The sequence below is a fragment of the Herpailurus yagouaroundi genome, unplaced genomic scaffold (genome assembly GCF_014898765.1).
Source record: "Herpailurus yagouaroundi ecotype Mexico unplaced genomic scaffold, PumYag 163, whole genome shotgun sequence".
NCBI lineage: Eukaryota > Metazoa > Chordata > Mammalia > Carnivora > Felidae > Herpailurus > Herpailurus yagouaroundi.
In genome coordinates, this window is record NW_024412404.1 from 62,948,134 (window position 1) to 62,962,813 (window position 14,680).

Consider the following 14,680-nt stretch of genomic DNA (forward strand, 5'->3'; position numbering starts at 1 on the left):
GGAGGGAAACTACCTTCGCGGCCTCTCCAGATGCAGGTGCAGGTGTGCACGCCTCTGCCTGTGCATCCTGGAGTCCCGGCCTCAGCCCCAGCCCTAAGCCTGGGACCCAGCGTTTGCTACTTCCTTGTTCCTTGAGCTGGAGTGAGCCTAGCATCATGCCTAACACGGTATCTGTTCTTTATAGATTGCTCTACATGAGATGCTTTATTTGTCTCTATGTGGTGCTTGGGGCATTGTGTCCCAACGTTCCAGAAGAAAGATGACCTAAAACCTCCTCGTTTCCCTTCTTACCTCTCAGCCTCCTTTGGGACACAAGCCTCCAGTCCTTTGGCATCCGGAGGTACCCAGGAAGGGAGTCCTGAACGTGTGACTCCAAACTCTGCCCACTCACTCCTTTTATCGTCTTTTCCTACTCCCCATCCCGAGTTTCATTTTCAGCCTGTTTACTTCTCTGGCCGGCCCACGGTGCTGCTGAGAGCCGGCTGGAGACATGTGCGAGCAGATCCATGAACCGCCCGGGGACCCATAACCCCCTGCTCTGCCCGGAAGGGACCCGATGTTGGGCTGTGCCGGACTTGGGGGACCTAAGATGCCAGGTGGGAGGGATCATTGCCACGGATCGCGCCAGTGTAATTCCCCTGGGGATGTGTTGTTGTTATTGCAGACCCAGTATTTCTCCCAGTGGTCCGGGTAGCTTTCTGTAAATCTTGCTTTATGGCTAATCCATAAAATCGAAATCTGCCTTCCATCTCTTAAACATGTCGCTGTAAATAAAGCTACCAGGAAACACTGAAATTGTGCTGGTGGTAATGGACAGCTCAAGTTTCAGGGGCCATGAGTGAAAACAGATAAACATGGATGCATGCACGGGAGGATGGAATGGAACCACGGGGGGCAGTGTGAGCTGGCAGGAAGAAGGCTCCAGGGACGGTGTTATTTGAGATCCACACGGTGTGTAATTCTAGGAAGAAAATGGAAAACTGTAATTGGCAGGTTAGAAAACCCACTTATATGAAGAAGAGAGTTTAATGAACTTCTTCGTGTCATCAAGACTACCTTTAGGTGCTCAATTGTCTAGGAAATTCATAGTTGTTTTTCAGTTTTTCAGATCACCGGTATTCTCCCTCTGTTTTGAAGTAGGAGACCGTCGGTCTGCTGTGTTTCTTAATTGCAAATCTCCACGCATCACAAATGTAAATACTGACGAAAGCTTGTTTCACCATACCTCTGCCTATGGAGGTTCTACACGGGTGAGGTTAACGGGTCATCATGTTCTAATCTTTAAAGCGAACACTGTGCCAGAGGCTGGCTCGGGAGACCTGGGCCGGGGAGGGGGGGTGGGGATTCAGCATCTTGCAACCTCCAGCCCCCGACTCTGTTCTTTTTTACGGATGAGACATCTGTGTTTTTTAGGGTCTAGGATGAGTTGTTATGTTCACTTCTCGTGGGAAAAGAATTAAAGTTGCTAGAGAGTAGATTCATTTTAGGAATCAATTAGGGAAAAATTGGTTTCTTGCATTTCCCTTCCGATTTTTTGCTGAGAAAGATGGACTTGCAAAGGGAAAAATAGCTCCTTTTAAAGTGGGATTTCCTGAAGCAGAAGGACCCGGAAAATGAAGAGACAAGATGGTACGAGAGAGATGACTAAGAAAATAGTTGAGTCTCTCTTCTTTAGGCTTCTTCTTGTCAGTGTGCAGGTGTTGTGCAGAGGATTGCTGGATTCCAGCCCTACCGTTGAGTAAGTTACGAGGTCTCAATTTCCACATTAGAAAAGACAAGGATATACAGGGGTGCGTGGGTGGCTCTGACTCTTGGGCGTCTGACTTTGACTCAGGTCATGATCTCACGGTTTGTGAGTTCGAGCCCCGCATTGGGCTCTGTGCTGATAGCTCAGAGCCTGGAACCTGCTTCAGATCCTGTGTCTCCCTTTCTCTCTGTGCCCTCTCCAGGTGGTGTGTGCTCGCTCTCTCTCTCTCTCTCTCTCACAAATGAATAAACATTAAAAAAAAAAAGACAAGAATATACAAATCAGAGATGTACTCGGATGTTTGGCACAGTTTTGTCCATCCAGTTCCAAACTGGAGATTACTCAAACACGTGTCAAAAGTAGGATAGGTAACAATTCCTGGGTTTACTCATGCAGTAGACTATTATACAGCAAGGAAAAAAAGTAATGGCTGATGTGTGCAGCAATGCCAACGACAGTCACAAACATGATGCAGAAGAAGCCAGACGTGGCAGTATATGTCATAGGATTCCATTTAAATGAAGTCTCAGAATACAAAAAAAATAAAACAGTAGGACGATGGTTCCCTTTGCCCTGGACCACACTACCTTCTGTGGTGCTGTGTTATTCGTATATTGAGATTGGTCGTTGCATACTTGATACAGATGGGAAAATTAATTGAGATGCTCTCTCTCTCTCTCTCTCTCTCTCTCTCCTTTTTTTTTTTAGTAGGCCTCCTTTCTGTCTGGGTATAAGCATTGCCTTTGCAGTGTCGATACACATACTCCCCTAATCTACCCCTTTAAATGAATTGGATTATCAGTCAGTGAAGTTCACTTGATTTATTGCTAATCCGCAAAATTGCTGAAGCCACGTTCTCTCCAAAGCCCAAGGTAAGAGAAAAGAGGTGTCTGCAAACGTAGTGCTGTTCCGGATGAGACTTCTTGCATAGCTTTGTATGGGAACTTACGTTTTTGGGAGTCTCGTACCGAGCATGTGTCTGGCTCTCGGATGCAGCCATGATGGAGTTCGCTTTGGAAATGATTTTCGTACCTCGTCCTTTAATGTTCTAAGTGACTCTGTCGGGTGAGTCCGTGTCTGTGATGGCAGGTTCCGTCCTTCAGTTCAGAAGCTATAGTAACGGACCAACTGCGCTCAACCCCAACAAAGGAGAGGTAACTCGGGTCGGCCTGAACCTGGAGGGGAGAGATCAGTAACGTCGGGATGCTTTGCTCTTCTCTTTCAAGAACAAGACTTCATGCTCAAAGGGTCTCCAGCCAGACCTCCTCTTTGGCCTAGAAGGCTTGCGAGATAGCCCTTCTGAATCATTTCCTTTGTCATTTGCTGCTCAGGCATTCACTCTCTGCTTTGGGGACTGGCTTTCTGAGCTACGACGGCGTCTCCCTCTGTGTAAACCCCAGGCCTGTGGCTCTCCCATTGTCCTGGCCACAAAGCTGTGTTTCCTCCTGGTGGGAAGCAGAGCTGTGTCTCTGAAGGGCGGGGGTCCGTGCCCCAGGGACCCTCCCCGCCCGGAATTCCTTTTCCTTCCGTGATGAGCGGCTAGAGATGGCTTGTTGGCCTGGAATACAATTTGGTTTGGCACAACTGAACATCACACAGATTAGTTGAAATCCCTGGTTTTCTCTTATGCGTCATGGCGAGTCTCCTTTATCTGTAGGAAATGGAATGGTTCTATTTTTCAAGGGAACAAAGGTGGTCGTAGGTTTCCTTTACCACATGGTACAACAGAGGCGGCGTATTTAGAGATAGTAAAGAGGAGGCACGTGCTTCTGGCTCGCTCCCTTCTTTCCACCCGAAACTCCCTCATTTTTAGGGCTCTGATCGAATCCAAAGGCTTTTGCCACCCCTCGGTCAGTTCCTGCCCCTTGTTGCCTGTGGGTGGATAGGCCCAGAAAATAAGCTCATGGCCTGCATTTTGCTGCCTGTGGTCAGTGGGGGTGCTGGGGTCTGTGGGAGTTTTGACTGTCCTGGTCTGACCTACTGGGGAGCCAGCCTCCTCCTCCATATGAGTCGATGGCTAAGGGGCTTTTCTGAATCCCTTCTGGTGACACCAGCAGCTCTTTGAGCTGGCCGACGGCAGCCCCTCATGTAGCAGGTAATGTGCCAGGCCCTGGAATGATACCTTGGAGCAGAAGTAGGTCAAGAAGGGATAAAAATCGCTTTCAGATTCCGGTGTCTGCTCTGCTAATCTACTTTGTCGGTGTCAAGACTGTCGACGGCCCTTCCACAGGCCGTCTGCCCCGGTGCACGCAGGGCCTCTGCCAGTTGCGGTGGGCGCCGCGGGGAGGCGTCGGGTGCTGCACGGCGCGTGCGGGGGGGGGGGGGCTGGGTGCTGACTCGTACAGGTGTTTCTCTGCCCTCCGTCCGCACCCGAGCTTCGCTCGCACTGACGGCGGGACGGGGGCAGGGGGAAGGAGAGGAAAGCGGAACCCTCCTTGTTGCACTCTTGTCCTTCCCAAGGCCTGTTGGACGGCGGTGAGGGGCCACCGTGGTTGTAGAACACAAGGAGCAGGCACGCTGCCCAGGTTGTCTCCTCCTCCGCTCCCGGTACCACCGTGAAACTGTTACGCTGTGGGCACCGGGAAAGAACAGAAACGTTGAGTAGTTTCTCCAAGGTCACACAGGCAGGAAAGGACGAAGCCTGGATTCGGGTCCAGTTCTGCCGGATGCCTCGGTGCAACACTGCCCGCCCAGGTTTATTATTTTGATACGAACTTGAGCGTGGCCCAAGAGCACACGTTATAGAAGTCAGTGTTACTCTAAGTTCCTGTGCGCGACTCAGACGTTATGGCCCTAATTAAGAATGTCGTCAACTGGTGGTATCCTCTCCTGGTACTCGCCCGGCCCTAAGCAGCACCTTGCACCTGTGTCCAGAGAGGAACACCTCCCTTCGGGCGCTCGTGGCGTTAGCAGGGCCCTCTCATGGGACAGATCCTGACTAGAAACGTGAACTGCTAACGCAGGCGTCTCATAAAGCAGATAGTGCGTCTGGGCTGACCAAAGAATGTCTTTGAGCGGGTGTTCTTTTGCCTTTACCAGCCGTACCTCATCACTGTGTCACTTCTACTTTAATTTTTAGGGTTTTTTTTTTTTGGGGGGGGGGTGCGCCCGCGAGTGGGGGAGGGGTAGAAAGACAGAGAATCTCAAGCAGACTCTGCACCGCCACCATGGAGCCCGACGCGGGGCTTGAACCCACGAACTGTGAGATCACGACCTGAGCCGAAGTCAAGAGTCAGACCCTTAACTGACTCAGCCACCTGGGCGCCTCTGTATCCATTACACTTTGAAGTCAAAACAGTCCTTGGAACAGCCATGTACCAAAATCGTGTCACATTTGGATAGCACCTGCTGCTTGTCTGATATAATTTCAATATCCTCACACGTTTTTTTCTTCATCGAATAACAGCTGTTGGCATTGTCCGTCACAATATATATATTCCATATATACCACACTAAAAACATTTCAGATCCTGTTGGTGCCAGTGGTTGTGACACAGTATTACTTGGGTTTTTTATTTATCCTAAACAACCCACTGGTGCTTTTGTCACCGGACTTGAGACGTGTTGCTCAGTATTGTGGCTCGTGGACGACGTAGTCGCAAACTACTGCTGTACGTTGGAAAGCAGGCATTTTGTTTTTGATTTCTTTTAACGTTTATTTATTTTTGAGAGAGAGAGAGAAAGAAAGACAGAGCACAAGTGGGGAGGGGCAGAGAGAGAGACACACACACACACACACACACACAGAATCCGAAGCAGGCTCCAGGCTCTGAGCTGTCAGCACAGAGCCCGACGTGGGGCTCGAACCCACAGACCGTGAGATCATGACCTGAGCCGAGATCGGACACTTAACTGACTGAGCCACCCAGGCGCCCTGGGCATTTTGGTTTTATTTATTTATTTTTTATTTTTTTTTAATGTTTATTTATTTTTGAGACAGAGAGAGACAGAGCATGAGCAGGGGAGGGGCAGAGAGAGAGGGAGACACAGAATCTGAAACGGGCTCTAGGCTCCGAGCTGTCAGCACAGAGCCCGACGCGGGGCTCGAACTCACAGACCGTGAGATCATGACCTGAGCCGAAGTCGGATGCTCAACCGACGGAGCCACCCAGGCGCCCCTGGGCATTTTGGTTTTAAATGCCAAGTTCCAAATGGGAAGAATATAGAATTTTAAAAGAATCTCGAGTTACGTTTGATGACCTCTAAGGTCATACACAGAATTTCAGTTCCATCTTTTTTTATAGACAATTCTTTTTTTTCATTTCATTGAATCCTTGGAGAATTAAATAGGTCATCACTTCAATTCCACTGCACTGTAGAGTTGCAGGTCTCCCGTTTCCTCTTTGCCTAATTTGTGTTTTGGCACATTCTGGAGCTTTGTGGAGCTCTAAATGTACGCACTGCCTTCGACCTCACTTCGCTTCTGGCTTGCCTTTCATTAATGCTAGTGTCCCTTCAACTGATATTAAAGCAGTCATCAGAAACATATTTTGACACATTTCGTACACAATTTTGATTTTCTCTGGGATTTCAAGAAAAGCAAGACATTTAAATGTTGCTCAGTAGTTTTTTTTTTTTTTTTGAAGGGAACTTGTTTTAAAGTTTATTTAGTTTTGAGATAGAGAGGAGTTTTTAAGTTTATTTATTTATTTTGAGAGAGAGAGAGAGCAAGCAGAGGAGGGGCGGAGAGAGACAATCCCAAGCAGGCTCCTCACTGTCCGTGCAGAGCCCGACGTAGGGCTCGATCTCACATACCGTGCAATCATGACCTGAGCCGAAATCAAGAGTCAGATGTTGAACCAACTGAGTCCCCCAGACGCCCCTGCTCAATAGTCTTTCTTAAATACAAAGCCAGTGCTCACTGATCACTGTTCACGTGGTTAGATGTGCACATGTGGTGCACATGTCACAGTTTTCTCTGATCTCTGCACCCAGTGATCACCGCTCAGTGGTAGGTCCCCTCCCATCCCTGGAAGGAGAACTCCGAGCCATCCACAGGCGTCCTGAAGCTGGAAGAGGGAAGTGTCTTGATATCCCAGAACATTTCATTTCAGTGAGGGAGGAAATTCATGTAGAGCTTTTCCCCCACTTTGTTCACTGGTGGACTCTTCTGTTAAAAGAAGAAACTTGATGGGGCCCCCTGGTGGCTCAGTCGGTTGGGCGTCCGACTTCGGCTCAGGTCATGATCTCTCGGTCCGTGGGTTCAAGCCCCACATCGGGCTCTGTGCTGATAGCTCAGAGCCTGGAGTCTGTTTCAGATTCTGTGTCTCCCTCTTTCTCTGATCCTCCCCTGTTCACACTCTCTCTCTGTCTCAAAAATAAATAAATGTTAAAAAAAAATTAAAAAAAAAAAAGAAGAAGTAACTTGAAAATCAGTGTTTTTTTTTTTGTTTTTTTTTGTTTTTTTTAATAAACTGGAGATGTGAATTTGGAGATTGTCACCAAAAAGATGGAAGAACATTAGCAGAAAAACCCATTACTCCATGTAAAATGTAAAGGAAATCTTAATTAATTTTATGGGTGAACCCCAAACAGAATTTGGTAAATCATAAAGTGCTCAGCTGGGGTTAAGCCATAAATGAGGGTACAAGACACTGTGACAGTTGAGGCCCTAAATGGCTGGTTTTGGCCGCGGTTCCACATGTCGTCATTACATGTGAGTTGTCCTCTCTCGGCCCGTTTAATGAGATCTCTCTGCCCATTTAATGCGGATCACTTTGCCCCATTTGATCAGCCTGAGCAAATGTAGAATTACCCCTTTATTAGGATGTCTTGGAAGAGGACCCTTGTGCCCTCAAGTTCTAGTCGAAAATGAACTTTATTGATGATTTGTTTTGTTCACTGAGTGCAAATATGAAAATGAAGAAATTCATTTTAATGGTACCTTTTCTCCCCCTTCCCAGCAAAGTAAATATTGTCACATGAAATTGCTGATGATACTTCTGAGTCCCTTCAAATAAGACTTGTGATTCATTCACACCATGAAAATAGTAAAGAGCCAACAGCTTCACCTGCAGTTTCATAAGTTATTGGCTCTTTCCTTTTTGGTCCCTGGGTGTTAATGAACATTTTCACTTCTGGAACTTTCTCTGCTCCGACCCCAGCAAGGACCAGGAACGAGGGTTCTGGCTGTCTGGTTCAGGCTCTGGGGTTCAGCCCGGGCAATTCCATGTTCAGGCTCTGCTGTTGTGGGCAAATGGGCAGAATGGCATTTGAAATTTTGGACAGCCTCTCGTAAGAAAATAGGGTACCCCCTCCTGGGTGCATAAGTGGCCTGGGGCAGATGCCACACCGTTGAGCCCATAGCTTTCCCAAGAATTGGTTTCCTTTAGTACCTCAGGCATGTGCAGAGTGCGGGTTTGAATTCTTGCTCTTCTGATGGAAATGCATACTTTGTTCGTACTTAAAGGACATTTTAAAACATTGCTGAAGTGAAATCAGCGTAAGGTGTGAGGCATGTGACAAGTGTTGAAACGCGGCTGATGTTCGCCATGAAATTTAAATAAGCCGTGCTAAAGCAGAAATAATATCTATAGACCATGTAAAATGCAAAGATCTCCTGTAGACTTGCCTATTCTTTATTTCTTGACAAGCATGCATAATCTCCACATTTGCATACAGAATAGAATCAATATTTTTAAAGTTATCCATTCAGGGGTATAACTCACTTTAAACAAACTCCTTGTATGAAAAGTATGGCTTAGCAACAGGTCAGCGGTAAGGTTTCCCTTTAACAAAATGCTTATTTGGAATAAGGCTTCCTTCAAATAATCGCTGCCTCTCACGCACTTACAGGGATCGCTGGTCAAAAATTACTAAATACGTGACTTTATCGGCTTGCGTCTCTTTTGTTCAGCGCGATCTACTGTGTGTTCTTGTGTATCGTGCATGTAGGAATGCACGTATACACTGGCAGTTTCCGAAATTGTGCGGATTTCTGCACATGTTCCACAAGTAAGGTGGTCTGGGCGTGATTAAGGCTGCCAGCGCAGGACGCGGCCTCTCTCTCTGTTTGCTAAGGTCTGCTTCTAACACCTGGGTGGCATTTTCTCAGTAGAAGCCAGAGCTCAAAAAATAAAGAAGGCAACGTATCTCCCAAAGAGCCAGGCACCGTACTCGGTGCTGTGCACATTTTTCTTATTTTCGTCTGCTGAGCAATGTTAAGATGCACTAAGCCATGGAATCTCACCTGATAGGTAAACTGAAGGACTGGTTGTACAGGTCGTGCGAAGGAATCGTGGAACGTTCCTAGCCAAAACCTCTCCTCAAAAATTGGAATATACTCATGTTCTCTTCTTAGTAGGTCTATAGATCTTGTCCAGTGTGACTCTGTTTATTTCTGTTTTACAATAACCAACACTGTGCTCTCCCCGATATAAATATAATAGACCCTTGGACAATGCGGGTTTGAACTTATGTGTGTATTTTTTTTTTTTTTGATAAATAAAATGCTATAAATCTATGTTCTCTTCCTTCTGATTTTCTTAGTAACATTTTCTTTTCTGTAGCTTGCTTTATTGTAAGAATACAGTAGCTGATACATATAACCTGTGAAATATGTGTTAATTGACCGTTTATGCTATTGGTAAGACTTCCGGTCACCAGTAGGCCATTCATAGTTCAGTTTTTCGGGGGTCATAAGTCACACGCAGACTTTCCCCTGTACGGACGTCACTACCCCACATCCCTGCATTGTTCAAGTTCTGACTGCAGACTTACTGGCTCATTAAATATTTTCTTTGAAGTGTATGCTAATTTCCTCTGGATGAAAGACTAGTCTTGGCACCTCAAGTCCTATTCTCCAGGAAGTGCAGGCAGGTGTGGGGTGCGATCTTTCCTCCGTAACTATTTTTACACTCCGGACCTTCGTGGAGAAATAGAAAAACACTACCATCCCCATTCTCTAGTTTCGTTGAGCTAAGTCAGTTTATACCGGTCGGTTCTTCTATGCCGGTCATGGTTCTAGAGCTCTTACATGAATTGCCACCTTAATGGTCCTAAAATCTCTGTAGATCTAAGTGCCGTTATCAGCACCATTTGTCAGATGGGGAAAGAAGCAGGGGGAGGTCAACAGATGTGACCACGTAAGCTGGGAATCTTCCATAGAAGCCACTACTGAGAAGTTGCGAAGGGTTAAGAATGGACTCCGAAAGTATCATGTAACAATGCAACTTCCGATGAGGCAAAATATAGATAGATTTTGCACTTGTTTGTTCTTTCACTTGTACCTGGATGAACCAATGCCACTTCATTCCAGGGCTTTTGTGAGACCTGGAATTGCCATATCCTTTTCCCAGGAAAACAGAACAGCGTTCATTCTTGTACATGTTGAGAACGTGGATGAGTGTCACATTTTGGCATTGCCTTTATAGGCAAGTGACTCTACCACCCAATTATTGATGGGAGGAATAGTTTATAGCAGTGGTTGTAAACTTCTGCTCAGAGAGTTATATAATAAATATTTTCAACTTTGTAGGTCATGCAATCTCTGTTGTGAAAACTCCTCTCTGCCGTTGAAGCAGGAAACAGCCATAGAAAATAGGTAAACAGTGAATGTGGCTGAGTTCCAATAAAACTTTATTCGTAAAACCAAGGGGTGGGTCAGATTTGCCCCATGCTGTAGTTTGCTGGTCCCAGGATTATAGCATAAGTCCTTCTGAAGAATTGCGATTCCATATGTAGAACCCAATTTTAAGGATGAGTTAATAAAGCACTTGATTCATCATAGGAAACTGTTTTTGTTTTTGATTTTGTTTTCCTTTTGCTTCACATATATGCCAGATTCTAGGAAACCTGCCTCAGTTGAAATTTGGGCAGAATTAGGTCAGCATATTCCATCAAGGATTACTTGTGGTGGGGGGTATGGTGATGGAGTTGTGTGTCTGTTTTTGAGTAACGATAACTGCCTGCCTCAATATTCACATCCTTGGAAAAATAGAAAAAACCCAGACTGGGAATGGTAACATCTTTGTCATTGTGTGCCACAAGAATTTTGCTTTGCCAGTTATGAGAATACTCTAGTTATTGGAACTAAAAATGCAGTAGTCTCTTCAAAGGGAAAGCCGTGTATGTTGGGGGTGGTTGCCATTCTGTGGTTCCCCCCGAGAAAACACTATATGAGTCAAGACAAGACAATACTGAACAGTTAATATTGGATTTTTCATCTCTGGCTGATTTATCTAAGTGCTTCGTGAAACCAAATGGAATATCTTTGCTGTAGGCTTTTAATACTGGAGCTTTTATGGTGACTGATGTATTGTTGTTTGTTTCGACAGCTTCCAAGCAATGGAGATGAATAGTTAAGTTTCTGTAATTGTTCCTTGTACCCACATGAAAAATAATTATTAGCTTAATATGAATTTTTTACAAAAGTGAGGATCAATAATCGGTCAAACATCGTTATTAATGTTCTACTTAATTCTTCAGATTAAATGTCATTAGGGAGCAAAGATTCCATGGCCTGTACTTTTTTAAGCATGCCCAAAACGTGACATAGTGCCTTTTCACCCACTTGAATTTTTTGTCCATACTGTATCATCTGTTAGTACTTTGCAAATTCTCTAGAGACATCAGATACACTTTTAATTTAGTTTTCTTTTTTTTTTTTAATTTTTTTTTTCAACGTTTATTTATTTTTGGGACAGAGAGACAGAGCATGAACGGGGGAGGGGCAGAGAGAGAGGGAGACACAGAATCGGAAACAGGCTCCAGGCTCCGAGCCATCAGCCCAGAGCCTGACGCGGGGCTCGAACTCACGGACCGTGAGATCGTGACCTGGCTGAAGTCGGACGCTTAACCGACTGCGCCACCCAGGCGCCCCTTAGTTTAGTTTTCTATAGCAACATTTTTGTGTTGCCTGTCATTAGGACTGTGGAGCTCATTTATTAATTAAAATTAGTTCCTTGTGCATTGTGCCCTGATTTGCCAAGTGGTCGTTAATATAATCTCTCTTTGGCAATGGCCGTGTGTTTACCCAGCAACCAGACGCCTAGCCTACCTTCATTTCTCTCAAGTGTGTTTAACTGAAAGAAGCATTTTAGAATTTATCTTCTCACTGCGTAACTCTTGGAAGCACGGAAATTCCCTTGAATATCGAGACGCAGTTCTTTGGGTTTATACTTTGCTTCAGCCGACAGCATGTGGGAGCTTTGAGAACCGATGAGTCAGGATGTTTGTCTCAGAGAAGTTAGGAGAAGGGTGAGCTTGCCTTTGGAGTTTAAGAATAAACAGGCGTGCACGCGCGTGCGTGCGCGCACGGCTGTTTCTATGTATGTTCGAGGGCTTGATTGGATTTTCATATAAGAAAACAAAATCAGAGGTCATTTCGCATGGGAAGATCTCACTTAAGATTTTCTGAGGGCTGGAGAAAGCAGCAACGGCAAGTTGAAGCTTTGGGGAGAGCGCAACGTGGGATTGGGCGGACCCCGTGTCACCTTTGTCTCTTGGACGCAAACGTGAGGCTGGGCGTCATCCCCCTGCCAGGACTGACGGTATGAGGCGGCACACCGGTGGAAGGTGGGCTTCACGGGGCTCAGCACATCCACTCTTCCTTTTTCCCTTGGTCAGAGCTGCCTTCATTTTGAAATGATAGGTTCGGGAATTGCAAAAGTCGTATAAATGCAAGAAAGTGATTCACACCAGTGAGCGCTCCATCAAATAAGTTGTAAAAATAAATATGCCCCGCAACTAGGGCGATTAAGTCTTACACGTAGAATTTCTTGAAAGGACTTCTCAGAGACCCAGGCATCGCCGTGACACTCGTGAGTGGCTGTGGCCGCCTCCTTCTGTTCCCTATTCTTAAAAAAACTTTTTAATGTTTATTCATTTTTGAGAGACAGAGACAGAGCACAAGTCAGTGAGGGGCAGGGAGAGAGGGAGACACAGAATCCGAAGCGGGCTCCAGGCTCCAGGCTGTCAGCACAGGGCCCGACGTAGGGCTCAAACCCACGAACCGGGAGATCATGACCTGACCAAAGTCAGACCCTTAACTGGTGAGGCCCCCAGGCGCCCCTCCTTCCGTTCACTTGTGCTCCCAGCTAGGCAGAACCTCTGAGCGCTTGACTTCAGCCAGGACCCACTTCCGAGTTCACCCGAGTAGAGCCTCAGGGTTTCAACGCCTGCTCTGCTGTTCTCCAAGGACAGGGAGACTTGACTTAGCGAATCCAAGCTGGGCTGCCATGCGGCTGGTGGTGGAGTCCCTCCGACACATTACCGTGCTGGGCCAGTCTTATTATTCTCATGTTTTCAATCAGGGGGAAAAAAAACGAGAGCGAGAAAGAGAGAGAGAAGATTTCTATCTCCGCTTCTTGGTTCCCTCACAGTAAGAATGAAATTTTTTATGAAGTCTTAAATTTGGTGGTTATTGTCCCATTACCTTGAGAAACTACCGTAAAGACTCCATTCTGCTGCCATCGACACGTGCCGCGGGCACCGTCAGCGCCCATAACGTGGCCCCAGCGCTCATCCCGGGAAGAACGGCCCCTGCTCGCCTCTGCAAACGACTCCCACAGAAGCCGTGTGGCACCGAGGAGGTGACAGGAGGCATTAGAGCCGCTGTAAAGGGACCCGTGCCTGAGAATTTCTTCTGAAGGAGGGAGGGACCTGTGCAATTGGCTGCTAATACAGTCAGGAGGGGCCTTTCTGTGATTACCAGGACATATCTCTCCGGTCGAGCTCAGGAAGCCAGACGCGCAAACCTACCACGAGCCAAGTCGGGCTGCTGCGTTTTCCTTCCTCCTCTGCTTCCTTGGCCCTTAATCCTGCCCTCTGTCACCGTGCACCTCACAGGCCTTAGACCCTGTGGTGCCCTGCAAGCTCTTTGCTCTGCCCCTCCCGGCAGGAGCCAGGGCTGGTTGAGGTTAGGGCAGGATGACCTCTGCTGGTCTCTCTCTCTCTGCTTTCTTCCCTGAGGATTCCTCAGTACAGGAAGTTGAAAGCCTCATGCAAATTCTCTCCCTCTGCTGCCTGGTCCTAGGCACTCCTAAAATGTTTTGAAAGAGTGACGAAAAGCTCAGACTATTCTTGAGGCTCATTTCTGAATGTGACAAGGGCTTAATGACTGCGTGCATTACAGCCAGTTCCCCCCCTCCCCGAGTATCAGGCTGGGCCCCCTCCTAACCCTGTACACCCACCGCAGGAGGGGGCGCTGGGGAGAGGGGGTTTGTGCATCTCCTCTGTTGGGCAGGACGTTTCTCTTAATTTACTCAGTGGGTTGATAGTCGAGGGTCCTAGGCAGATGGTATCAGATACTTAAAAAAAATGTTTTTTATTAATGTTTATTTTTGAAGGACAGAGAGGCAGAATGTGAGCAGGGGAGGGGCAGAGTGAGAGAGGGAGACACAGAATCCGAAGCGGGCTCCAGGCTCTGAGCCGTCAGCACAGAGGCAGACACGGGGCTCGAACCCATGAGCCTGAGGTCGTGACCTGAGCCAAAGTCAGACACTTAACCCTGAGCCACCCAGGCGCCCCAGATGGTATCAGATGCTTTAAGAGGAGAAACACTCCAGCCAGGGTGCTCCTGAGACTCACTGACCTTGGCAAAACCTGGATCTGTGTGTGTGGTTTTCTATCTTCACAGAGGTGTGTGGAGTGACTATCCCCGCCTCCATCTGTGAATCTGGGATCTCGAGACATATCTCTGACCAGCATCTGGTCCCCCTTAGAGGACACTTTTATTACTGTCCTATTTGTCTCTGGCATTTAACAGCTTTTATTACTGAATTTTTAATACATTGTGTTTTTTTTTTCCTAGTAGAAATGATTTCCTAGTAGAAATTACATAATTGGTCAAGTAAGAAAAGTTCAAACACCATTATTTCTATAAAAAATACATTCAAAAGCAATGCATGTCGTTGGTGACAAAAAGATGGTTTAGCCAGTGACTGGCAGGGACCCTGTCGTCGCCAGCCACCCCTGGGGACCCGGAATCCTCCC

At 46.8% G+C, this 14,680-nt stretch overlaps 1 protein-coding gene and 1 long non-coding RNA gene across 2 annotated transcripts in view; both read left to right on the forward strand.

The window, feature by feature from the left end:
• Window positions 1-14,680, forward strand: part of DOCK1 (dedicator of cytokinesis 1) — a 473,828-nt gene that overhangs the window by 223,245 nt on the left and 235,903 nt on the right. The gene's annotated exons all lie outside the window — the stretch shown is intronic.
• LOC121037380 (uncharacterized) lies at window positions 11-1,090 on the forward strand. Its single transcript, XR_005793749.1, has 2 exons — window positions 11-167; window positions 299-1,090. It is a non-coding gene; the product is annotated as an uncharacterized LOC121037380 (long non-coding RNA).